Here is a 20105-nt window from a genome sequence, read left to right as displayed (position 1 = left end):
ACAATTGATGCCCACAAAAAAAGCTGTGCGAAGTTTCCTTGTAGGCAAAGCAGAGGATAAAGATAGAACGAGAACTAATGCCGAAACCCGGGATCGAACCAGGGACCTTTAGATCTTCAGTCTAACGCTCTCCCAACTGAGCTATTTCGGCACATGACTAATATTAATTATGTGGCACACTTGACCATACACATGCAAGTGACTCCTGATTTTGACACTCAAAATGTACCTCATGGCCAGTACGGGGATCGAACCCACGACCTTGGCGTTATTAGCACCACGCTCTAACCAACTGAGCTAACCGGCCGCTTGCTACGAAGCGACATTTTTAGGATGCACAGAGCCTCGGCCAGTGCTGGCGCAAGAACTAACAAGTACACCAACAGTATAGCCTGACAAGACTAGACCCTCTTGGTTGCTGCTTGTGGCAAATTAACAAGGATGGGGAATTAGCTCAAATGGTAGAGTGCTTGCTTAGCATGCGAGAGGTAGTGGGATCGATGCCCACATTCTCCAAAATAACACATTTTGTTGTGGATCCAAGAACGTTCCAGTTCACACTTCATGCAGCTTTGTCTAGCAACAACCAACTGTCATGTAACAATGAAAAGCAACTTTCATGTAACACTGATGTCACAATGTCAGATGTAAAAGAATGACACGACTAACTTTCCGAGGAGCTGTAGGCACACACAATTGATGCCCACAAAAAAAGCTGTGCGAAGTTTCCTTGTAGGCAAAGCAGAGGATAAAGATAGAACGAGAACTAATGCCGAAACCCGGGATCGAACCAGGGACCTTTAGATCTTCAGTCTAACGCTCTCCCAACTGAGCTATTTCGGCACATCACTAATATTAATTATGTGGCACACTTGACCATACACATGCAAGTGACTCCTGATTTTGACACTCAAAATGTACCTCATGGCCAGTACGGGGATCGAACCCATGACCTTGGCGTTATTAGCACCACGCTCTAACCAACTGAGCTAACCGGCCGCTTGCTACGAAGCGACATTTTTAGGATGCACAGAGCCTCGGCCAGTGCTGGCGCAAGAACTAACAAGTACACCAACAGTATAGCCTGACAAGACTAGACCCTCTTGGTTGCTGCTTGTGGCAAATTAACAAGGATGGGGAATTAGCTCAAATGGTAGAGTGCTTGCTTAGCATGCGAGAGGTAGTGGGATCGATGCCCACATTCTCCAAAATAACACATTTTGTTGTGGATCCAAGAACGTTCCAGTTCACACTTCATGCAGCTTTGTCTAGCAACAACCAACTGTCATGTAACAATGAAAAGCAACTTTCATGTAACACTGATGTCACAATGTCAGATGTAAAAGAATGACACGACTAACTTTCCGAGGAGCTGTAGGCACACACAATTGATGCCCACAAAAAAAGCTGTGCGAAGTTTCCTTGTAGGCAAAGCAGAGGATAAAGATAGAACGAGAACTAATGCCGAAACCCGGGATCGAACCAGGGACCTTTAGATCTTCAGTCTAACGCTCTCCCAACTGAGCTATTTCGGCACGTCACTAAAATTAATTATGTGGCACACTTGACCATACACATGCAAGTGACTCCTGATTTTGACACTCAAAATGTACCTCATGGCCAGTACGGGGATCGAACCCACGACCTTGGCGTTATTAGCACCACGCTCTAACCAACTGAGCTAACCGGCCGCTTGCTACGAAGCGACATTTTTAGGATGCACAGAGCCTCGGCCAGTGCTGGCGCAAGAACTAACAAGTACACCAACAGTATAGCCTGACAAGACTAGACCCTCTTGGTTGCTGCTTGTGGCAAATTAACAAGGATGGGGAATTAGCTCAAATGGTAGAGTGCTTGCTTAGCATGCGAGAGGTAGTGGGATCGATGCCCACATTCTCCAAAATAACACATTTTGTTGTGGATCCAAGAACGTTCCAGTTCACACTTCATGCAGCTTTGTCTAGCAACAACCAACTGTCATGTAACAATGAAAAGCAACTTTCATGTAACACTGATGTCACAATGTCAGATGTAAAAGAATGACACGACTAACTTTCCGAGGAGCTGTAGGCACACACAATTGATGCCCACAAAAAAAGCTGTGCGAAGTTTCCTTGTAGGCAAAGCAGAGGATAAAGATAGAACGAGAACTAATGCCGAAACCCGGGATCGAACCAGGGACCTTTAGATCTTCAGTCTAACGCTCTCCCAACTGAGCTATTTCGGCACATCACTAATATTAATTATGTGGCACACTTGACCATACACATGCAAGTGACTCCTGATTTTGACACTCAAAATGTACCTCATGGCCAGTACGGGGATCGAACCCATGACCTTGGCGTTATTAGCACCACGCTCTAACCAACTGAGCTAACCGGCCGCTTGCTACGAAGCGATATTTTTAGGATGCACAGAGCCTCGGCCAGTGCTGGCGCAAGAACTAACAAGTACACCAACAGTATAGCCTGACAAGACTAGACCCTCTTGGTTGCTGCTTGTGGCAAATTAACAAGGATGGGGAATTAGCTCAAATGGTAGAGTGCTTGCTTAGCATGCGAGAGGTAGTGGGATCGATGCCCACATTCTCCAAAATAACACATTTTGTTGTGGATCCAAGAACGTTCCAGTTCACACTTCATGCAGCTTTGTCTAGCAACAACCAACTGTCATGTAACAATGAAAAGCAACTTTCATGTAACACTGATGTCACAATGTCAGATGTAAAAGAATGACACGACTAACTTTCCGAGGAGCTGTAGGCACACACAATTGATGCCCACAAAAAAAGCTGTGCGAAGTTTCCTTGTAGGCAAAGCAGAGGATAAAGATAGAACGAGAACTAATGCCGAAACCCGGGATCGAACCAGGGACCTTTAGATCTTCAGTCTAACGCTCTCCCAACTGAGCTATTTCGGCACATCACTAATATTAATTATGTGGCACACTTGACCATACACATGCAAGTGACTCCTGATTTTGACACTCAAAATGTACCTCATGGCCAGTACAGGGATCGAACCCACGACCTTGGCGTTATTAGCACCACGCTCTAACCAACTGAGCTAACCGGCCGCTTGCTACGAAGCGATATTTTTAGGATGCACAGAGCCTCGGCCAGTGCTGGCGCAAGAACTAACAAGTACACCAACAGTATAGCCTGACAAGACTAGACCCTCTTGGTTGCTGCTTGTGGCAAATTAACAAGGATGGGGAATTAGCTCAAATGGTAGAGTGCTTGCTTAGCATGCGAGAGGTAGTGGGATCGATGCCCACATTCTCCAAAATAACACATTTTGTTGTGGATCCAAGAACGTTCCAGTTCACACTTCATGCAGCTTTGTCTAGCAACAACCAACTGTCATGTAACAATGAAAAGCAACTTTCATGTAACACTGATGTCACAATGTCAGATGTAAAAGAATGACACGACTAACTTTCCGAGGAGCTGTAGGCACACACAATTGATGCCCACAAAAAAAGCTGTGCGAAGTTTCCTTGTAGGCAAAGCAGAGGATAAAGATAGAACGAGAACTAATGCCGAAACCCGGGATCGAACCAGGGACCTTTAGATCTTCAGTCTAACGCTCTCCCAACTGAGCTATTTCGGCACGTCACTAAAATTAATTATGTGGCACACTTGACCATACACATGCAAGTGACTCCTGATTTTGACACTCAAAATGTACCTCATGGCCAGTACGGGGATCGAACCCACGACCTTGGCGTTATTAGCACCACGCTCTAACCAACTGAGCTAACCGGCCGCTTGCTACGAAGCGACATTTTTAGGATGCACAGAGCCTCGGCCAGTGCTGGCGCAAGAACTAACAAGTACACCAACAGTATAGCCTGACAAGACTAGACCCTCTTGGTTGCTCCTTGTGGCAAATCAACAAGGATGGGGAATTAGCTCAAATGGTAGAGTGCTTGCTTAGCATGCGAGAGGTAGTGGGATCATTGCCCACATTCTCAAAAATAACACATTATGTTGTGGATCCAAGAACCTTCCAGTTCACACTTCATGCAGCTTTGTCTAACAACAACCTACTGTCATGTAACAACGACAAGCAACTTTCATGTAACACTGATGTCACAATGTCGGATGAAAAAGAATGACCTCACTAACTTTCAGAGGAGCAGTAGGCACACACAATTGATGCCCACAAAAAAAGCTGTGCGAAGTTTCCTTGTAGGCAAAGCAGAGGATAAAGATTGAACGACAACTAATGCCGAAACCCGGGATCGAACCAGGGACCTTTAGATCTTCAGTCTAACGCTCTCCCAACTGAGCTATTTCGGCACGTCACTAATATTAATTATGTGGCACACTTGACCATACACATGCAAGTGACTCCTGATTTTGACACTCAAAATGTACCTCATGGCCAGTACGGGGATCGAACCCACGACCTTGGCGTTATTAGCACCACGCTCTAACCAACTGAGCTAACCGGCCGCTTGCTACGAAGCGACATTTTTAGGATGCACAGAGCCTCGGCCAGTGCTGGCGCAAGAACTAACAAGTACACCAACAGTATAGCCTGACAAGACTAGACCCTCTTGGTTGCTGCTTGTGGCAAATTAACAAGGATGGGGAATTAGCTCAAATGGTAGAGTGCTTGCTTAGCATGCGAGAGGTAGTGGGATCGATGCCCACATTCTCCAAAATAACACATTTTGTTGTGGATCCAAGAACGTTCCAGTTCACACTTCATGCAGCTTTGTCTAACAACAACCAACTGTCATGTAACAATGAAAAGCAACTTTCATGTAACACTGATGTCACAATGTCGGATGTAAAAGAATGACACGACTAACTTTCCGAGGAGCTGTAGGCACACACAATTGATGCCCACAAAAAAAGCTGTGCGAAGTTTCCTTGTAGGCAAAGCAGAGGATAAAGATTGAACGACAACTAATGCCGAAACCCGGGATCGAACCAGGGACCTTTAGATCTTCAGTCTAACGCTCTCCCAACTGAGCTATTTCGGCACGTGACTAATATTAATTATGTGGCACACTTGACCATACACATGCAAGTGACTCCTGATTTTGACACTCAAAATCTACCTCATGGCCAGTACGGGGATCGAACCAACGACCTTGGCGTTATTAGCACCACGCTCTAACCAACTGAGCTAACCGGCCGCTTGCTACGAAGCGATATTTTTAGGATGCACAGAGCCTCGGCCAGTGCTGGCGCAAGAACTAACAAGTACACCAACAGTATAGCCTGACAAGACTAGACCCTCTTGGTTGCTCCTTGTGGCAAATCAACAAGGATGGGGAATTAGCTCAAATGGTAGAGTGCTTGCTTAGCATGCGAGAGGTAGTGGGATCATTGCCCACATTCTCAAAAATAACACATTATGTTGTGGATCCAAGAACCTTCCAGTTCACACTTCATGCAGCTTTGTCTAACAACAACCTACTGTCATGTAACAACGACAAGCAACTTTCATGGCACACTGATGTCACAATGTCGGATGAAAAAGAATGACCTCACTAACTTTCAGAGGAGCAGTAGGCACACACAATTGATGCCCACAAAAAAAGCTGTGCGAAGTTTCCTTGTAGGCAAAGCAGAGGATAAAATTGAACGACAACTAATGCCGAAACCCGGGATCGAACCAGGGACCTTTAGATCTTCAGTCTAACGCTCTCCCAACTGAGCTATTTCGGCACGTCACTAATATTAATTATGTGGCACACTTGACCATACACATGCAAGTGACTCCTGATTTTGACACTCAAAATGTACCTCATGGCCAGTACGGGGATCGAACCCACGACCTTGGCGTTATTAGCACCACGCTCTAACCAACTGAGCTAACCGGCCGCTTGCTACGAAGCGCCATTTTTAGGATGCACAGAGCCTCGGCCAGTCCTGGCGCAAGAACTAACAAGTACACCAACAGTATAGCCTGACAAGACTAGACCCTCTTGGTTGCTGCTTGTGGCAAATTAACAAGGATGGGGAATTAGCTCAAATGGTAGAGTGCTTGCTTAGCATGCGAGAGGTAGTGGGATCGATGCCCACATTCTCCAAAATAACACATTTTGTTGTGGATCCAAGAACGTTCCAGTTCACACTTCATGCAGCTTTGTCTAACAACAACCAACTGTCATGTAACAATGAAAAGCAACTTTCATGTAACACTGATGTCACAATGTCGGATGTAAAAGAATGACACGACTAACTTTCCGAGGAGCTGTAGGCACACACAATTGATGCCCACAAAAAAAGCTGTGCGAAGTTTCCTTGTAGGCAAAGCAGAGGATAAAGATAGAACGACAACTAATGCCGAAACCCGGGATCGAACAAGGGACCTTTAGTCTAACGCTCTCCCAACTGAGCTATTTCGGCACATCACTAATATTAATTATGTGGCACACTTGACCATACACATGCAAGTGACTCCTGATTTTGAAACTCAAAATGTACCTCATGGCCAGTACGGGGATCGAACCCACGACCTTGGCGTTATTAGCACCACGCTCTAACCAACTGAGCTAACCGGCCGCTTCCTACGAAGCGACATTTTTAGGATGCACAGAGCCTCGGCCAGTGCTGGCGCAAGAACTAACAAGTACACCAACAGTATAGCCTGACAAGACTAGACCCTCTTGGTTGCTGCTTGTGGCAAATTAACAAGGATGGGGAATTAGCTCAAATGGTAGAGTGCTTGCTTAGCATGCGAGAGGTAGTGGGATCGATGCCCACATTCTCCAAAATAACACATTTTGTTGTGGATCCAAGAACGTTCCAGTTCACACTTCATGCAGCTTTGTCTAACAACAACCAACTGTCATGTAACAATGAAAAGCAACTTTCATGTAACACTGATGTCACAATGTCGGATGTAAAAGAATGACACGACTAACTTTCAGAGGAGCTGTAGGCACACACAATTGATGCCCACGAAAAAAGCTGTGCGAAGTTTCCTTGTAGGCAAAGCAGAGGATAAAGATAGAACGACAACTAATGCCGAAACCCGGGATCAAACCAGGGACCTTTAGATCTTCAGTCTAACGCTCTCCCAACTGAGCTATTTCGGCACGTCACTAATATTAATTATGTGGCACACTTGACCATACACATGCAAGTGACTCCTGATTTTGACACTCAAAATGTACCTCATGGCCAGTACGGGGATCGAACCCACGACCTTGGCGTTATTAGCACCACGCTCTAACCAACTGAGCTAACCGGCCGCTTGCTACGAAGCGACATTTTTAGGATGCACAGAGCCTCGGCCAGTGCTGGCGCAAGAACTAACAAGTACACCAACAGTATAGCCTGACAAGACTAGACCCTCTTGGTTGCTCCTTGTGGCAAATCAACAAGGATGGGGAATTAGCTCAAATGGTAGAGTGCTTGCTTAGCATGCGAGAGGTAGTGGGATCATTGCCCACATTCTCAAAAATAACACATTATGTTGTGGATCCAAGAACCTTCCAGTTCACACTTCATGCAGCTTTGTCTAACAACAACCTACTGTCATGTAACAACGACAAGCAACTTTCATGTAACACTGATGTCACAATGTCGGATGAAAAAGAATGACCTCACTAACTTTCAGAGGAGCAGTAGGCACACACAATTGATGCCCACAAAAAAAGCTGTGCGAAGTTTCCTTGTAGGCAAAGCAGAGGATAAAGATTGAACGACAACTAATGCCGAAACCCGGGATCGAACCAGGGACCTTTAGATCTTCAGTCTAACGCTCTCCCAACTGAGCTATTTCGGCACGTCACTAATATTAATTATGTGGCACACTTGACCATACACATGCAAGTGACTCCTGATTTTGACACTCAAAATGTACCTCATGGCCAGTACGGGGATCGAACCCACGACCTTGGCGTTATTAGCACCACGCTCTAACCAACTGAGCTAACCGGCCGCTTGCTACGAAGCGACATTTTTAGGATGCACAGAGCCTCGGCCAGTGCTGGCGCAAGAACTAACAAGTACACCAACAGTATAGCCTGACAAGACTAGACCCTCTTGGTTGCTGCTTGTGGCAAATTAACAAGGATGGGGAATTAGCTCAAATGGTAGAGTGCTTGCTTAGCATGCGAGAGGTAGTGGGATCGATGCCCACATTCTCCAAAATAACACATTTTGTTGTGGATCCAAGAACGTTCCAGTTCACACTTCATGCAGCTTTGTCTAACAACAACCAACTGTCATGTAACAATGAAAAGCAACTTTCATGTAACACTGATGTCACAATGTCGGATGTAAAAGAATGACACGACTAACTTTCCGAGGAGCTGTAGGCACACACAATTGATGCCCACAAAAAAAGCTGTGCGAAGTTTCCTTGTAGGCAAAGCAGAGGATAAAGATTGAACGACAACTAATGCCGAAACCCGGGATCGAACCAGGGACCTTTAGATCTTCAGTCTAACGCTCTCCCAACTGAGCTATTTCGGCACGTGACTAATATTAATTATGTGGCACACTTGACCATACACATGCAAGTGACTCCTGATTTTGACACTCAAAATCTACCTCATGGCCAGTACGGGGATCGAACCAACGACCTTGGCGTTATTAGCACCACGCTCTAACCAACTGAGCTAACCGGCCGCTTGCTACGAAGCGATATTTTTAGGATGCACAGAGCCTCGGCCAGTGCTGGCGCAAGAACTAACAAGTACACCAACAGTATAGCCTGACAAGACTAGACCCTCTTGGTTGCTCCTTGTGGCAAATCAACAAGGATGGGGAATTAGCTCAAATGGTAGAGTGCTTGCTTAGCATGCGAGAGGTAGTGGGATCATTGCCCACATTCTCAAAAATAACACATTATGTTGTGGATCCAAGAACCTTCCAGTTCACACTTCATGCAGCTTTGTCTAACAACAACCTACTGTCATGTAACAACGACAAGCAACTTTCATGGCACACTGATGTCACAATGTCGGATGAAAAAGAATGACCTCACTAACTTTCAGAGGAGCAGTAGGCACACACAATTGATGCCCACAAAAAAAGCTGTGCGAAGTTTCCTTGTAGGCAAAGCAGAGGATAAAATTGAACGACAACTAATGCCGAAACCCGGGATCGAACCAGGGACCTTTAGATCTTCAGTCTAACGCTCTCCCAACTGAGCTATTTCGGCACGTCACTAATATTAATTATGTGGCACACTTGACCATACACATGCAAGTGACTCCTGATTTTGACACTCAAAATGTACCTCATGGCCAGTACGGGGATCGAACCCACGACCTTGGCGTTATTAGCACCACGCTCTAACCAACTGAGCTAACCGGCCGCTTGCTACGAAGCGCCATTTTTAGGATGCACAGAGCCTCGGCCAGTCCTGGCGCAAGAACTAACAAGTACACCAACAGTATAGCCTGACAAGACTAGACCCTCTTGGTTGCTGCTTGTGGCAAATTAACAAGGATGGGGAATTAGCTCAAATGGTAGAGTGCTTGCTTAGCATGCGAGAGGTAGTGGGATCGATGCCCACATTCTCCAAAATAACACATTTTGTTGTGGATCCAAGAACGTTCCAGTTCACACTTCATGCAGCTTTGTCTAACAACAACCAACTGTCATGTAACAATGAAAAGCAACTTTCATGTAACACTGATGTCACAATGTCGGATGTAAAAGAATGACACGACTAACTTTCCGAGGAGCTGTAGGCACACACAATTGATGCCCACAAAAAAAGCTGTGCGAAGTTTCCTTGTAGGCAAAGCAGAGGATAAAGATAGAACGACAACTAATGCCGAAACCCGGGATCGAACAAGGGACCTTTAGTCTAACGCTCTCCCAACTGAGCTATTTCGGCACATCACTAATATTAATTATGTGGCACACTTGACCATACACATGCAAGTGACTCCTGATTTTGAAACTCAAAATGTACCTCATGGCCAGTACGGGGATCGAACCCACGACCTTGGCGTTATTAGCACCACGCTCTAACCAACTGAGCTAACCGGCCGCTTCCTACGAAGCGACATTTTTAGGATGCACAGAGCCTCGGCCAGTGCTGGCGCAAGAACTAACAAGTACACCAACAGTATAGCCTGACAAGACTAGACCCTCTTGGTTGCTGCTTGTGGCAAATTAACAAGGATGGGGAATTAGCTCAAATGGTAGAGTGCTTGCTTAGCATGCGAGAGGTAGTGGGATCGATGCCCACATTCTCCAAAATAACACATTTTGTTGTGGATCCAAGAACGTTCCAGTTCACACTTCATGCAGCTTTGTCTAACAACAACCAACTGTCATGTAACAATGAAAAGCAACTTTCATGTAACACTGATGTCACAATGTCGGATGTAAAAGAATGACACGACTAACTTTCAGAGGAGCTGTAGGCACACACAATTGATGCCCACGAAAAAAGCTGTGCGAAGTTTCCTTGTAGGCAAAGCAGAGGATAAAGATAGAACGACAACTAATGCCGAAACCCGGGATCAAACCAGGGACCTTTAGATCTTCAGTCTAACGCTCTCCCAACTGAGCTATTTCGGCACGTCACTAATATTAATTATGTGGCACACTTGACCATACACATGCAAGTGACTCCTGATTTTGACACTCAAAATGTACCTCATGGCCAGTACGGGGATCGAACCCACGACCTTGGCGTTATTAGCACCACGCTCTAACCAACTGAGCTAACCGGCCGCTTGCTACGAAGCGACATTTTAAGGATGCACAGAGCCTCGGCCAGTGCTGGCGCAAGAACTAACAAGTACACCAACAGTATAGCCTGACAAGACTAGACCCTCTTGGTTGCTGCTTGTGGCAAATTAACAAGGATGGGGAATTAGCTCAAATGGTAGAGTGCTTGCTTAGCATGCGAGAGGTAGTGGGATCGATGCCCACATTCTCCAAAATAACACATTTTGTTGTGGATCCAAGAACGTTCCAGTTCACACTTCATGCAGCTTTGTCTAACAACAACCAACTGTCATGTAACAATGAAAAGCAACTTTCATGTAACACTGATGTCACAATGTCGGATGTAAAAGAATGACACGACTAACTTCCAGAGGAGCTGTAGGCACACACAATTGATGCCCACGAAAAAAGCTGTGCGAAGTTTCCTTGTAGGCAAAGCAGAGGATAAAGATAGAACGACAACTAATGCCGAAACCCGGGATCAAACCAGGGACCTTTAGATCTTCAGTCTAACGCTCTCCCAACTGAGCTATTTCGGCACTTCACTAATATTAATTATGTGGCACACTTGACCATACACATGCAAGTGACTCCTGATTTTGACACTCAAAATGTACCTCATGGCCAGTACGGGGATCGAACCCACGACCTTGGCGTTATTAGCACCACGCTCTAACCAACTGAGCTAACCGGCCGCTTGCTACGAAGCGACATTTTTAGGATGCACAGAGCCTCGGCCAGTGCTGGCGCAAGAACTAACAAGTACACCAACAGTATAGCCTGACAAGACTAGACCCTCTTGGTTGCTGCTTGTGGCAAATTAACAAGGATGGGGAATTAGCTCAAATGGTAGAGTGCTTGCTTAGCATGCGAGAGGTAGTGGGATCGATGCCCACATTCTCCAAAATAACACATTTTGTTGTGGATCCAAGAACGTTCCAGTTCACACTTCATGCAGCTTTGTCTAGCAACAACCAACTGTCATGTAACAATGAAAAGCAACTTTCATGTAACACTGATGTCACAATGTCAGATGTAAAAGAATGACACGACTAACTTTCCGAGGAGCTGTAGGCACACACAATTGATGCCCACAAAAAAAGCTGTGCGAAGTTTCCTTGTAGGCAAAGCAGAGGATAAAGATAGAACGAGAACTAATGCCGAAACCCGGGATCGAACCAGGGACCTTTCGATCTTCAGTCTAACGCTCTCCCAACTGAGCTATTTCGGCACGTGACTAATATTAATTATGTGGCACACTTGACCATACACATGCAAGTGACTCCTGATTTTGACACTCAAAATCTACCTCATGGCCAGTACGGGGATCGAACCAACGACCTTGGCGTTATTAGCACCACGCTCTAACCAACTGAGCTAACCGGCCGCTTGCTACGAAGCGATATTTTTAGGATGCACAGAGCCTCGGCCAGTGCTGGCGCAAGAACTAACAAGTACACCAACAGTATAGCCTGACAAGACTAGACCCTCTTGGTTGCTCCTTGTGGCAAATCAACAAGGATGGGGAATTAGCTCAAATGGTAGAGTGCTTGCTTAGCATGCGAGAGGTAGTGGGATCATTGCCCACATTCTCAAAAATAACACATTATGTTGTGGATCCAAGAACCTTCCAGTTCACACTTCATGCAGCTTTGTCTAACAACAACCTACTGTCATGTAACAACGACAAGCAACTTTCATGGCACACTGATGTCACAATGTCGGATGAAAAAGAATGACCTCACTAACTTTCAGAGGAGCAGTAGGCACACACAATTGATGCCCACAAAAAAAGCTGTGCGAAGTTTCCTTGTAGGCAAAGCAGAGGATAAAATTGAACGACAACTAATGCCGAAACCCTGGATCGAACCAGGGACCTTTAGATCTTCAGTCTAACGCTCTCCCAACTGAGCTATTTCGGCACGTCACTAATATTAATTATGTGGCACACTTGACCATACACATGCAAGTGACTCCTGATTTTGACACTCAAAATGTACCTCATGGCCAGTACGGGGATCGAACCCACGACCTTGGCGTTATTAGCACCACGCTCTAACCAACTGAGCTAACCGGCCGCTTGCTACGAAGCGACATTTTTAGGATGCACAGAGCCTCGGCCAGTGCTGGCGCAAGAACTAACAAGTACACCAACAGTATAGCCTGACAAGACTAGACCCTCTTGGTTGCTGCTTGTGGCAAATTAACAAGGATGGGGAATTAGCTCAAATGGTAGAGTGCTTGCTTAGCATGCGAGAGGTAGTGGGATCGATGCCCACATTCTCCAAAATAACACATTTTGTTGTGGATCCAAGAACGTTCCAGTTCACACTTCATGCAGCTTTGTCTAACAACAACCAACTGTCATGTAACAATGAAAAGCAACTTTCATGTAACACTGATGTCACAATGTCGGATGTAAAAGAATGACACGACTAACTTTCCGAGGAGCTGTAGGCACACACAATTGATGCCCACAAAAAAAGCTGTGCGAAGTTTCCTTGTAGGCAAAGCAGAGGATAAAGATAGAACGACAACTAATGCCGAAACCCGGGATCGAACAAGGGACCTTTAGTCTAACGCTCTCCCAACTGAGCTATTTCGGCACATCACTAATATTAATTATGTGGCACACTTGACCATACACATGCAAGTGACTCCTGATTTTGAAACTCAAAATGTACCTCATGGCCAGTACGGGGATCGAACCCACGACCTTGGCGTTATTAGCACCACGCTCTAACCAACTGAGCTAACCGGCCGCTTCCTACGAAGCGACATTTTTAGGATGCACAGAGCCTCGGCCAGTGCTGGCGCAAGAACTAACAAGTACACCAACAGTATAGCCTGACAAGACTAGACCCTCTTGGTTGCTGCTTGTGGCAAATTAACAAGGATGGGGAATTAGCTCAAATGGTAGAGTGCTTGCTTAGCATGCGAGAGGTAGTGGGATCGATGCCCACATTCTCCAAAATAACACATTTTGTTGTGGATCCAAGAACGTTCCAGTTCACACTTCATGCAGCTTTGTCTAACAACAACCAACTGTCATGTAACAATGAAAAGCAACTTTCATGTAACACTGATGTCACAATGTCGGATGTAAAAGAATGACACGACTAACTTTCAGAGGAGCTGTAGGCACACACAATTGATGCCCACGAAAAAAGCTGTGCGAAGTTTCCTTGTAGGCAAAGCAGAGGATAAAGATAGAACGACAACTAATGCCGAAACCCGGGATCAAAACAGGGACCTTTAGATCTTCAGTCTAACGCTCTCCCAACTGAGCTATTTCGGCACGTCACTAATATTAATTATGTGGCACACTTGACCATACACATGCAAGTGACTCCTGATTTTGACACTCAAAATGTACCTCATGGCCAGTACGGGGATCGAACCCACGACCTTGGCGTTATTAGCACCACGCTCTAACCAACTGAGCTAACCGGCCGCTTGCTACGAAGCGACATTTTAAGGATGCACAGAGCCTCGGCCAGTGCTGGCGCAAGAACTAACAAGTACACCAACAGTATAGCCTGACAAGACTAGACCCTCTTGGTTGCTGCTTGTGGCAAATTAACAAGGATGGGGAATTAGCTCAAATGGTAGAGTGCTTGCTTAGCATGCGAGAGGTAGTGGGATCGATGCCCACATTCTCCAAAATAACACATTTTGTTGTGGATCCAAGAACGTTCCAGTTCACACTTCATGCAGCTTTGTCTAACAACAACCAACTGTCATGTAACAATGAAAAGCAACTTTCATGTAACACTGATGTCACAATGTCGGATGTAAAAGAATGACACGACTAACTTTCAGAGGAGCTGTAGGCACACACAATTGATGCCCACGAAAAAAGCTGTGCGAAGTTTCCTTGTAGGCAAAGCAGAGGATAAAGATAGAACGAGAACTAATGCCGAAACCCGGGATCAAACCAGGGACCTTTAGATCTTCAGTCTAACGCTCTCCCAACTGAGCTATTTCGGCACTTCACTAATATTAATTATGTGGCACACTTGACCATACACATGCAAGTGACTCCTGATTTTGACACTCAAAATGTACCTCATGGCCAGTACGGGGATCGAACCCACGACCTTGGCGTTATTAGCACCACGCTCTAACCAACTGAGCTAACCGGCCGCTTGCTACGAAGCGATATTTTTAGGATGCACAGAGCCTCGGCCAGTGCTGGCGCAAGAACTAACAAGTACACCAACAGTATAGCCTGACAAGACTAGACCCTCTTGGTTGCTGCTTGTGGCAAATTAACAAGGATGGGGAATTAGCTCAAATGGTAGAGTGCTTGCTTAGCATGCGAGAGGTAGTGGGATCGATGTCCACATTCTCCAAAATAACACATTTTGTTGTGGATCCAAGAACGTTCCAGTTCACACTTCATGCAGCTTTGTCTAGCAACAACCAACTGTCATGTAACAATGAAAAGCAACTTTCATGTAACACTGATGTCACAATGTCAGATGTAAAAGAATGACACGACTAACTTTCCGAGGAGCTGTAGGCACACACAATTGATGCCCACAAAAAAAGCTGTGCGAAGTTTCCTTGTAGGCAAAGCAGAGGATAAAGATAGAACGAGAACTAATGCCGAAACCCGGGATCGAACCAGGGACCTTTAGATCTTCAGTCTAACGCTCTCCCAACTGAGCTATTTCGGCACGTGACTAATATTAATTATGTGGCACACTTGACCATACACATGCAAGTGACTCCTGATTTTGACACTCAAAATGTACCTCATGGCCAGTACGGGGATCGAACCCACGACCTTGGCGTTATTAGCACCACGCTCTAACCAACTGAGCTAACCGGCCGCTTGCTACGAAGCGACATTTTTAGGATGCACAGAGCCTCGGCCAGTGCTGGCGCAAGAACTAACAAGTACACCAACAGTATAGCCTGACAAGACTAGACCCTCTTGGTTGCTGCTTGTGGCAAATTAACAAGGATGGGGAATTAGCTCAAATGGTAGAGTGCTTGCTTAGCATGCGAGAGGTAGTGGGATCGATGCCCACATTCTCCAAAATAACACATTTTGTTGTGGATCCAAGAACGTTCCAGTTCACACTTCATGCAGCTTTGTCTAGCAACAACCAACTGTCATGTAACAATGAAAAGCAACTTTCATGTAACACTGATGTCACAATGTCAGATGTAAAAGAATGACACGACTAACTTTCCGAGGAGCTGTAGGCACACACAATTGATGCCCACAAAAAAAGCTGTGCGAAGTTTCCTTGTAGGCAAAGCAGAGGATAAAGATAGAACCAGAACTAATGCCGAAACCCGGGATCGAACCAGGGACCTTTAGATCTTCAGTCTAACGCTCTCCCAACTGAGCTATTTCGGCACATCACTAATATTAATTATGTGGCACACTTGACCATACACATGCAAGTGACTCCTGATTTTGACACTCAAAATGTACCTCATGGCCAGTACGGGGATCGAACCCATGACCTTGGCGTTATTAGCACCACGCTCTAACCAACTGAGCTAACCGGCCGCTTGCTACGAAGCGTTATTTTTAGGATGCACAGAGCCTCGGCCAGTGCTGGCGCAAGAACTAACAAGTACACCAACAGTATAGCCTGACAAGACTAGACCCTCTTGGTTGCTGCTTGTGGCAAATTAACAAGGATGGGGAATTAGCTCAAATGGTAGAGTGCTTGCTTAGCATGCGAGAGGTAGTGGGATCGATGCCCACATTCTCCAAAATAACACATTTTGTTGTGGATCCAAGAACGTTCCAGTTCACACTTCATGCAGCTTTGTCTAGCAACAACCAACTGTCATGTAACAATGAAAAGCAACTTTCATGTAACACTGATGTCACAATGTCAGATGTAAAAGAATGACACGACTAACTTTCCGAGGAGCTGTAGGCACACACAATTGATGCCCACAAAAAAAGCTGTGCGAAGTTTCCTTGTAGGCAAAGCAGAGGATAAAGATAGAACGAGAACTAATGCCGAAACCCGGGATCGAACCAGGGACCTTTAGATCTTCAGTCTAACGCTCTCCCAACTGAGCTATTTCGGCACATCACTAATATTAATTATGTGGCACACTTGACCATACACATGCAAGTGACTCCTGATTTTGACACTCAAAATGTACCTCATGGCCAGTACGGGGATCGAACCCACGACCTTGGCGTTATTAGCACCACGCTCTAACCAACTGAGCTAACCGGCCGCTTGCTACGAAGCGACATTTTTAGGATGCACAGAGCCTCGGCCAGTGCTGGCGCAAGAACTAACAAGTACACCAACAGTATAGCCTGACAAGACTAGACCCTCTTGGTTGCTGCTTGTGGCAAATTAACAAGGATGGGGAATTAGCTCAAATGGTAGAGTGCTTGCTTAGCATGCGAGAGGTAGTGGGATCGATGCCCACATTCTCCAAAATAACACATTTTGTTGTGGATCCAAGAACGTTCCAGTTCACACTTCATGCAGCTTTGTCTAGCAACAACCAACTGTCATGTAACAATGAAAAGCAACTTTCATGTAACACTGATGTCACAATGTCAGATGTAAAAGAATGACACGACTAACTTTCCGAGGAGCTGTAGGCACACACAATTGATGCCCACAAAAAAAGCTGTGCGAAGTTTCCTTGTAGGCAAAGCAGAGGATAAAGATAGAACGAGAACTAATGCCGAAACCCGGGATCGAACCAGGGACCTTTAGATCTTCAGTCTAACGCTCTCCCAACTGAGCTATTTCGGCACATCACTAATATTAATTATGTGGCACACTTGACCATACACATGCAAGTGACTCCTGATTTTGACACTCAAAATGTACCTCATGGCCAGTACGGGGATCGAACCCATGACCTTGGCGTTATTAGCACCACGCTCTAACCAACTGAGCTAACCGGCCGCTTGCTACGAAGCGATATTTTTAGGATGCACAGAGCCTCGGCCAGTGCTGGCGCAAGAACTAACAAGTACACCAACAGTATAGCCTGACAAGACTAGACCCTCTTGGTTGCTGCTTGTGGCAAATTAACAAGGATGGGGAATTAGCTCAAATGGTAGAGTGCTTGCTTAGCATGCGAGAGGTAGTGGGATCGATGCCCACATTCTCCAAAATAACACATTTTGTTGTGGATCCAAGAACGTTCCAGTTCACACTTCATGCAGCTTTGTCTAGCAACAACCAACTGTCATGTAACAATGAAAAGCAACTTTCATGTAACACTGATGTCACAATGTCAGATGTAAAAGAATGACACGACTAACTTTCCGAGGAGCTGTAGGCACACACAATTGATGCCCACAAAAAAAGCTGTGCGAAGTTTCCTTGTAGGCAAAGCAGAGGATAAAGATAGAACGAGAACTAATGCCGAAACCCGGGATCGAACCAGGGACCTTTATATCTTCAGTCTAACGCTCTCCCAACTGAGCTATTTCGGCACATGACTAATACTAATTATGTGGCACACTTGACCATACACATGCAAGTGACTCCTGATTTTGACACTCAAAATGTACCTCATGGCCAGTACGGGGATCGAACCCATGACCTTGGCGTTATTAGCACCACGCTCTAACCAACTGAGCTAACCGGCCGCTTGCTACGAAGCGATATTTTTAGGATGCACAGAGCCTCGGCCAGTGCTGGCGCAAGAACTAACAAGTACACCAACAGTATAGCCTGACAAGACTAGACCCTCTTGGTTGCTGCTTGTGGCAAATTAACAAGGATGGGGAATTAGCTCAAATGGTAGAGTGCTTGCTTAGCATGCGAGAGGTAGTGGGATCGATGCCCACATTCTCCAAAATAACACATTTTGTTGTGGATCCAAGAACGTTCCAGTTCACACTTCATGCAGCTTTGTCTAACAACAACCAACTGTCATGTAACAATGAAAAGCAACTTTCATGTAACACTGATGTCACAATGTCGGATGTAAAAGAATGACACGACTAACTTTCCGAGGAGCTGTAGGCACACACAATTGATGCCCACAAAAAAAGCTGTGCGAAGTTTCCTTGTAGGCAAAGCAGAGGATAAAGATAGAACGAGAACTAATGCCGAAACCCGGGATCGAACCAGGGACCTTTAGATCTTCAGTCTAACGCTCTCCCAACTGAGCTATTTCGGCACATCACTAATATTAATTATGTGGCACACTTGACCATACACATGCAAGTGACTCCTGATTTTGACACTCAAAATGTACCTCATGGCCAGTACGGGGATCGAACCCACGACCTTGGCGTTATTAGCACCACGCTCTAACCAACTGAGCTAACCGGCCGCTTGCTACGAAGCGACATTTTTAGGATGCACAGAGCCTCGGCCAGTGCTGGCGCAAGAACTAACAAGTACACCAACAGTATAGCCTGACAAGACTAGACCCTCTTGGTTGCTGCTTGTGGCAAATTAACAAGGATGGGGAATTAGCTCAAATGGTAGAGTGCTTGCTTAGCATGCGAGAGGTAGTGGGATCGATGCCCACATTCTCCAAAATAACACATTTTGTTGTGGATCCAAGAACGTTCCAGTTCACACTTCATGCAGCTTTGTCTAGCAACAACCAACTGTCATGTAACAATGAAAAGCAACTTTCATGTAACACTGATGTCACAATGTCAGATGTAAAAGAATGACACGACTAACTTTCCGAGGAGCTGTAGGCACACACAATTGATGCCCACAAAAAAAGCTGTGCGAAGTTTCCTTGTAGGCAAAGCAGAGGATAAAGATAGAACGAGAACTAATGCCGAAACCCGGGATCGAACCAGGGACCTTTAGATCTTCAGTCTAACGCTCTCCCAACTGAGCTATTTCGGCACATCACTAATATTAATTATGTGGCACACTTGACCATACACATGCAAGTGACTCCTGATTTTGACACTCAAAATGTACCTCATGGCCAGTACGGGGATCGAACCCATGACCTTGGCGTTATTAGCACCACGCTCTAACCAACTGAGCTAACCGGCCGCTTGCTACGAAGCGATATTTTTAGGATGCACAGAGCCTCGGCCAGTGCTGGCGCAAGAACTAACAAGTACACCAACAGTATAGCCTGACAAGACTAGACCCTCTTGGTTGCTGCTTGTGGCAAATTAACAAGGATGGGGAATTAGCTCAAATGGTAGAGTGCTTGCTTAGCATGCGAGAGGTAGTGGGATCGATGCCCACATTCTCCAAAATAACACATTTTGTTGTGGATCCAAGAACGTTCCAGTTCACACTTCATGCAGCTTTGTCTAGCAACAACCAACTGTCATGTAACAATGAAAAGCAACTTTCATGTAACACTGATGTCACAATGTCAGATGTAAAAGAATGACACGACTAACTTTCCGAGGAGCTGTAGGCACACACAATTGATGCCCACAAAAAAAGCTGTGCGAAGTTTCCTTGTAGGCAAAGCAGAGGATAAAGAT

General features: G+C 45.6%; 51 non-coding genes across 51 annotated transcripts; all 51 read right to left on the bottom strand.

Moving 5' to 3' along the window:
- Window positions 1-78: 78 nt before the first annotated feature.
- On the bottom strand, window positions 79-151 carry trnaf-gaa (transfer RNA phenylalanine (anticodon GAA)). The gene has a single exon. It is a non-coding gene; the product is annotated as a tRNA-Phe (tRNA).
- An 82-nt stretch (window positions 152-233) lies between these two features.
- Window positions 234-307, bottom strand: trnai-aau (transfer RNA isoleucine (anticodon AAU)). The gene has a single exon. It is a non-coding gene; the product is annotated as a tRNA-Ile (tRNA).
- A 463-nt stretch (window positions 308-770) lies between these two features.
- Window positions 771-843, bottom strand: trnaf-gaa (transfer RNA phenylalanine (anticodon GAA)). The gene has a single exon. It is a non-coding gene; the product is annotated as a tRNA-Phe (tRNA).
- Window positions 844-925: 82 nt separating this feature from the next.
- trnai-aau (transfer RNA isoleucine (anticodon AAU)) lies at window positions 926-999 on the bottom strand. Its single transcript has one exon. It is a non-coding gene; the product is annotated as a tRNA-Ile (tRNA).
- Window positions 1000-1462: 463 nt separating this feature from the next.
- Window positions 1463-1535, bottom strand: trnaf-gaa (transfer RNA phenylalanine (anticodon GAA)). The gene has a single exon. It is a non-coding gene; the product is annotated as a tRNA-Phe (tRNA).
- An 82-nt stretch (window positions 1536-1617) lies between these two features.
- On the bottom strand, window positions 1618-1691 carry trnai-aau (transfer RNA isoleucine (anticodon AAU)). The gene has a single exon. It is a non-coding gene; the product is annotated as a tRNA-Ile (tRNA).
- A 463-nt stretch (window positions 1692-2154) lies between these two features.
- On the bottom strand, window positions 2155-2227 carry trnaf-gaa (transfer RNA phenylalanine (anticodon GAA)). Its single transcript has one exon. It is a non-coding gene; the product is annotated as a tRNA-Phe (tRNA).
- Window positions 2228-2309: 82 nt separating this feature from the next.
- On the bottom strand, window positions 2310-2383 carry trnai-aau (transfer RNA isoleucine (anticodon AAU)). The gene has a single exon. It is a non-coding gene; the product is annotated as a tRNA-Ile (tRNA).
- A 463-nt stretch (window positions 2384-2846) lies between these two features.
- Window positions 2847-2919, bottom strand: trnaf-gaa (transfer RNA phenylalanine (anticodon GAA)). Its single transcript has one exon. It is a non-coding gene; the product is annotated as a tRNA-Phe (tRNA).
- Window positions 2920-3001: 82 nt separating this feature from the next.
- Window positions 3002-3075, bottom strand: trnai-aau (transfer RNA isoleucine (anticodon AAU)). The gene has a single exon. It is a non-coding gene; the product is annotated as a tRNA-Ile (tRNA).
- Window positions 3076-3538: 463 nt separating this feature from the next.
- On the bottom strand, window positions 3539-3611 carry trnaf-gaa (transfer RNA phenylalanine (anticodon GAA)). Its single transcript has one exon. It is a non-coding gene; the product is annotated as a tRNA-Phe (tRNA).
- An 82-nt stretch (window positions 3612-3693) lies between these two features.
- trnai-aau (transfer RNA isoleucine (anticodon AAU)) lies at window positions 3694-3767 on the bottom strand. The gene has a single exon. It is a non-coding gene; the product is annotated as a tRNA-Ile (tRNA).
- Window positions 3768-4230: 463 nt separating this feature from the next.
- Window positions 4231-4303, bottom strand: trnaf-gaa (transfer RNA phenylalanine (anticodon GAA)). The gene has a single exon. It is a non-coding gene; the product is annotated as a tRNA-Phe (tRNA).
- An 82-nt stretch (window positions 4304-4385) lies between these two features.
- trnai-aau (transfer RNA isoleucine (anticodon AAU)) lies at window positions 4386-4459 on the bottom strand. The gene has a single exon. It is a non-coding gene; the product is annotated as a tRNA-Ile (tRNA).
- A 463-nt stretch (window positions 4460-4922) lies between these two features.
- On the bottom strand, window positions 4923-4995 carry trnaf-gaa (transfer RNA phenylalanine (anticodon GAA)). Its single transcript has one exon. It is a non-coding gene; the product is annotated as a tRNA-Phe (tRNA).
- Window positions 4996-5613: 618 nt separating this feature from the next.
- Window positions 5614-5686, bottom strand: trnaf-gaa (transfer RNA phenylalanine (anticodon GAA)). Its single transcript has one exon. It is a non-coding gene; the product is annotated as a tRNA-Phe (tRNA).
- Window positions 5687-5768: 82 nt separating this feature from the next.
- On the bottom strand, window positions 5769-5842 carry trnai-aau (transfer RNA isoleucine (anticodon AAU)). The gene has a single exon. It is a non-coding gene; the product is annotated as a tRNA-Ile (tRNA).
- A 610-nt stretch (window positions 5843-6452) lies between these two features.
- On the bottom strand, window positions 6453-6526 carry trnai-aau (transfer RNA isoleucine (anticodon AAU)). The gene has a single exon. It is a non-coding gene; the product is annotated as a tRNA-Ile (tRNA).
- Window positions 6527-6989: 463 nt separating this feature from the next.
- Window positions 6990-7062, bottom strand: trnaf-gaa (transfer RNA phenylalanine (anticodon GAA)). Its single transcript has one exon. It is a non-coding gene; the product is annotated as a tRNA-Phe (tRNA).
- An 82-nt stretch (window positions 7063-7144) lies between these two features.
- Window positions 7145-7218, bottom strand: trnai-aau (transfer RNA isoleucine (anticodon AAU)). Its single transcript has one exon. It is a non-coding gene; the product is annotated as a tRNA-Ile (tRNA).
- A 463-nt stretch (window positions 7219-7681) lies between these two features.
- trnaf-gaa (transfer RNA phenylalanine (anticodon GAA)) lies at window positions 7682-7754 on the bottom strand. Its single transcript has one exon. It is a non-coding gene; the product is annotated as a tRNA-Phe (tRNA).
- Window positions 7755-7836: 82 nt separating this feature from the next.
- trnai-aau (transfer RNA isoleucine (anticodon AAU)) lies at window positions 7837-7910 on the bottom strand. The gene has a single exon. It is a non-coding gene; the product is annotated as a tRNA-Ile (tRNA).
- A 463-nt stretch (window positions 7911-8373) lies between these two features.
- Window positions 8374-8446, bottom strand: trnaf-gaa (transfer RNA phenylalanine (anticodon GAA)). Its single transcript has one exon. It is a non-coding gene; the product is annotated as a tRNA-Phe (tRNA).
- Window positions 8447-9064: 618 nt separating this feature from the next.
- Window positions 9065-9137, bottom strand: trnaf-gaa (transfer RNA phenylalanine (anticodon GAA)). The gene has a single exon. It is a non-coding gene; the product is annotated as a tRNA-Phe (tRNA).
- Window positions 9138-9219: 82 nt separating this feature from the next.
- On the bottom strand, window positions 9220-9293 carry trnai-aau (transfer RNA isoleucine (anticodon AAU)). Its single transcript has one exon. It is a non-coding gene; the product is annotated as a tRNA-Ile (tRNA).
- A 610-nt stretch (window positions 9294-9903) lies between these two features.
- Window positions 9904-9977, bottom strand: trnai-aau (transfer RNA isoleucine (anticodon AAU)). Its single transcript has one exon. It is a non-coding gene; the product is annotated as a tRNA-Ile (tRNA).
- Window positions 9978-10440: 463 nt separating this feature from the next.
- trnaf-gaa (transfer RNA phenylalanine (anticodon GAA)) lies at window positions 10441-10513 on the bottom strand. Its single transcript has one exon. It is a non-coding gene; the product is annotated as a tRNA-Phe (tRNA).
- An 82-nt stretch (window positions 10514-10595) lies between these two features.
- On the bottom strand, window positions 10596-10669 carry trnai-aau (transfer RNA isoleucine (anticodon AAU)). Its single transcript has one exon. It is a non-coding gene; the product is annotated as a tRNA-Ile (tRNA).
- Window positions 10670-11132: 463 nt separating this feature from the next.
- On the bottom strand, window positions 11133-11205 carry trnaf-gaa (transfer RNA phenylalanine (anticodon GAA)). The gene has a single exon. It is a non-coding gene; the product is annotated as a tRNA-Phe (tRNA).
- An 82-nt stretch (window positions 11206-11287) lies between these two features.
- On the bottom strand, window positions 11288-11361 carry trnai-aau (transfer RNA isoleucine (anticodon AAU)). The gene has a single exon. It is a non-coding gene; the product is annotated as a tRNA-Ile (tRNA).
- Window positions 11362-11824: 463 nt separating this feature from the next.
- trnaf-gaa (transfer RNA phenylalanine (anticodon GAA)) lies at window positions 11825-11897 on the bottom strand. Its single transcript has one exon. It is a non-coding gene; the product is annotated as a tRNA-Phe (tRNA).
- Window positions 11898-12515: 618 nt separating this feature from the next.
- On the bottom strand, window positions 12516-12588 carry trnaf-gaa (transfer RNA phenylalanine (anticodon GAA)). Its single transcript has one exon. It is a non-coding gene; the product is annotated as a tRNA-Phe (tRNA).
- An 82-nt stretch (window positions 12589-12670) lies between these two features.
- Window positions 12671-12744, bottom strand: trnai-aau (transfer RNA isoleucine (anticodon AAU)). The gene has a single exon. It is a non-coding gene; the product is annotated as a tRNA-Ile (tRNA).
- Window positions 12745-13354: 610 nt separating this feature from the next.
- Window positions 13355-13428, bottom strand: trnai-aau (transfer RNA isoleucine (anticodon AAU)). The gene has a single exon. It is a non-coding gene; the product is annotated as a tRNA-Ile (tRNA).
- Window positions 13429-14046: 618 nt separating this feature from the next.
- On the bottom strand, window positions 14047-14120 carry trnai-aau (transfer RNA isoleucine (anticodon AAU)). Its single transcript has one exon. It is a non-coding gene; the product is annotated as a tRNA-Ile (tRNA).
- A 463-nt stretch (window positions 14121-14583) lies between these two features.
- On the bottom strand, window positions 14584-14656 carry trnaf-gaa (transfer RNA phenylalanine (anticodon GAA)). Its single transcript has one exon. It is a non-coding gene; the product is annotated as a tRNA-Phe (tRNA).
- An 82-nt stretch (window positions 14657-14738) lies between these two features.
- trnai-aau (transfer RNA isoleucine (anticodon AAU)) lies at window positions 14739-14812 on the bottom strand. The gene has a single exon. It is a non-coding gene; the product is annotated as a tRNA-Ile (tRNA).
- Window positions 14813-15275: 463 nt separating this feature from the next.
- Window positions 15276-15348, bottom strand: trnaf-gaa (transfer RNA phenylalanine (anticodon GAA)). Its single transcript has one exon. It is a non-coding gene; the product is annotated as a tRNA-Phe (tRNA).
- Window positions 15349-15430: 82 nt separating this feature from the next.
- Window positions 15431-15504, bottom strand: trnai-aau (transfer RNA isoleucine (anticodon AAU)). Its single transcript has one exon. It is a non-coding gene; the product is annotated as a tRNA-Ile (tRNA).
- A 463-nt stretch (window positions 15505-15967) lies between these two features.
- On the bottom strand, window positions 15968-16040 carry trnaf-gaa (transfer RNA phenylalanine (anticodon GAA)). Its single transcript has one exon. It is a non-coding gene; the product is annotated as a tRNA-Phe (tRNA).
- Window positions 16041-16122: 82 nt separating this feature from the next.
- Window positions 16123-16196, bottom strand: trnai-aau (transfer RNA isoleucine (anticodon AAU)). The gene has a single exon. It is a non-coding gene; the product is annotated as a tRNA-Ile (tRNA).
- A 463-nt stretch (window positions 16197-16659) lies between these two features.
- On the bottom strand, window positions 16660-16732 carry trnaf-gaa (transfer RNA phenylalanine (anticodon GAA)). Its single transcript has one exon. It is a non-coding gene; the product is annotated as a tRNA-Phe (tRNA).
- Window positions 16733-16814: 82 nt separating this feature from the next.
- trnai-aau (transfer RNA isoleucine (anticodon AAU)) lies at window positions 16815-16888 on the bottom strand. The gene has a single exon. It is a non-coding gene; the product is annotated as a tRNA-Ile (tRNA).
- A 463-nt stretch (window positions 16889-17351) lies between these two features.
- trnaf-gaa (transfer RNA phenylalanine (anticodon GAA)) lies at window positions 17352-17424 on the bottom strand. The gene has a single exon. It is a non-coding gene; the product is annotated as a tRNA-Phe (tRNA).
- An 82-nt stretch (window positions 17425-17506) lies between these two features.
- On the bottom strand, window positions 17507-17580 carry trnai-aau (transfer RNA isoleucine (anticodon AAU)). Its single transcript has one exon. It is a non-coding gene; the product is annotated as a tRNA-Ile (tRNA).
- Window positions 17581-18043: 463 nt separating this feature from the next.
- On the bottom strand, window positions 18044-18116 carry trnaf-gaa (transfer RNA phenylalanine (anticodon GAA)). The gene has a single exon. It is a non-coding gene; the product is annotated as a tRNA-Phe (tRNA).
- Window positions 18117-18198: 82 nt separating this feature from the next.
- trnai-aau (transfer RNA isoleucine (anticodon AAU)) lies at window positions 18199-18272 on the bottom strand. The gene has a single exon. It is a non-coding gene; the product is annotated as a tRNA-Ile (tRNA).
- A 463-nt stretch (window positions 18273-18735) lies between these two features.
- On the bottom strand, window positions 18736-18808 carry trnaf-gaa (transfer RNA phenylalanine (anticodon GAA)). The gene has a single exon. It is a non-coding gene; the product is annotated as a tRNA-Phe (tRNA).
- An 82-nt stretch (window positions 18809-18890) lies between these two features.
- Window positions 18891-18964, bottom strand: trnai-aau (transfer RNA isoleucine (anticodon AAU)). The gene has a single exon. It is a non-coding gene; the product is annotated as a tRNA-Ile (tRNA).
- A 463-nt stretch (window positions 18965-19427) lies between these two features.
- trnaf-gaa (transfer RNA phenylalanine (anticodon GAA)) lies at window positions 19428-19500 on the bottom strand. Its single transcript has one exon. It is a non-coding gene; the product is annotated as a tRNA-Phe (tRNA).
- Window positions 19501-19582: 82 nt separating this feature from the next.
- Window positions 19583-19656, bottom strand: trnai-aau (transfer RNA isoleucine (anticodon AAU)). Its single transcript has one exon. It is a non-coding gene; the product is annotated as a tRNA-Ile (tRNA).
- Window positions 19657-20105: the final 449 nt, after the last annotated feature.

This window comes from Salvelinus fontinalis, unplaced genomic scaffold, assembly GCF_029448725.1.
Source record: "Salvelinus fontinalis isolate EN_2023a unplaced genomic scaffold, ASM2944872v1 scaffold_1029, whole genome shotgun sequence".
Lineage (NCBI taxonomy): Eukaryota > Metazoa > Chordata > Actinopteri > Salmoniformes > Salmonidae > Salvelinus > Salvelinus fontinalis.
Note: the sequence above shows the minus strand (reverse complement) of the source record. Positions and strands in the feature narration are given on the sequence as shown.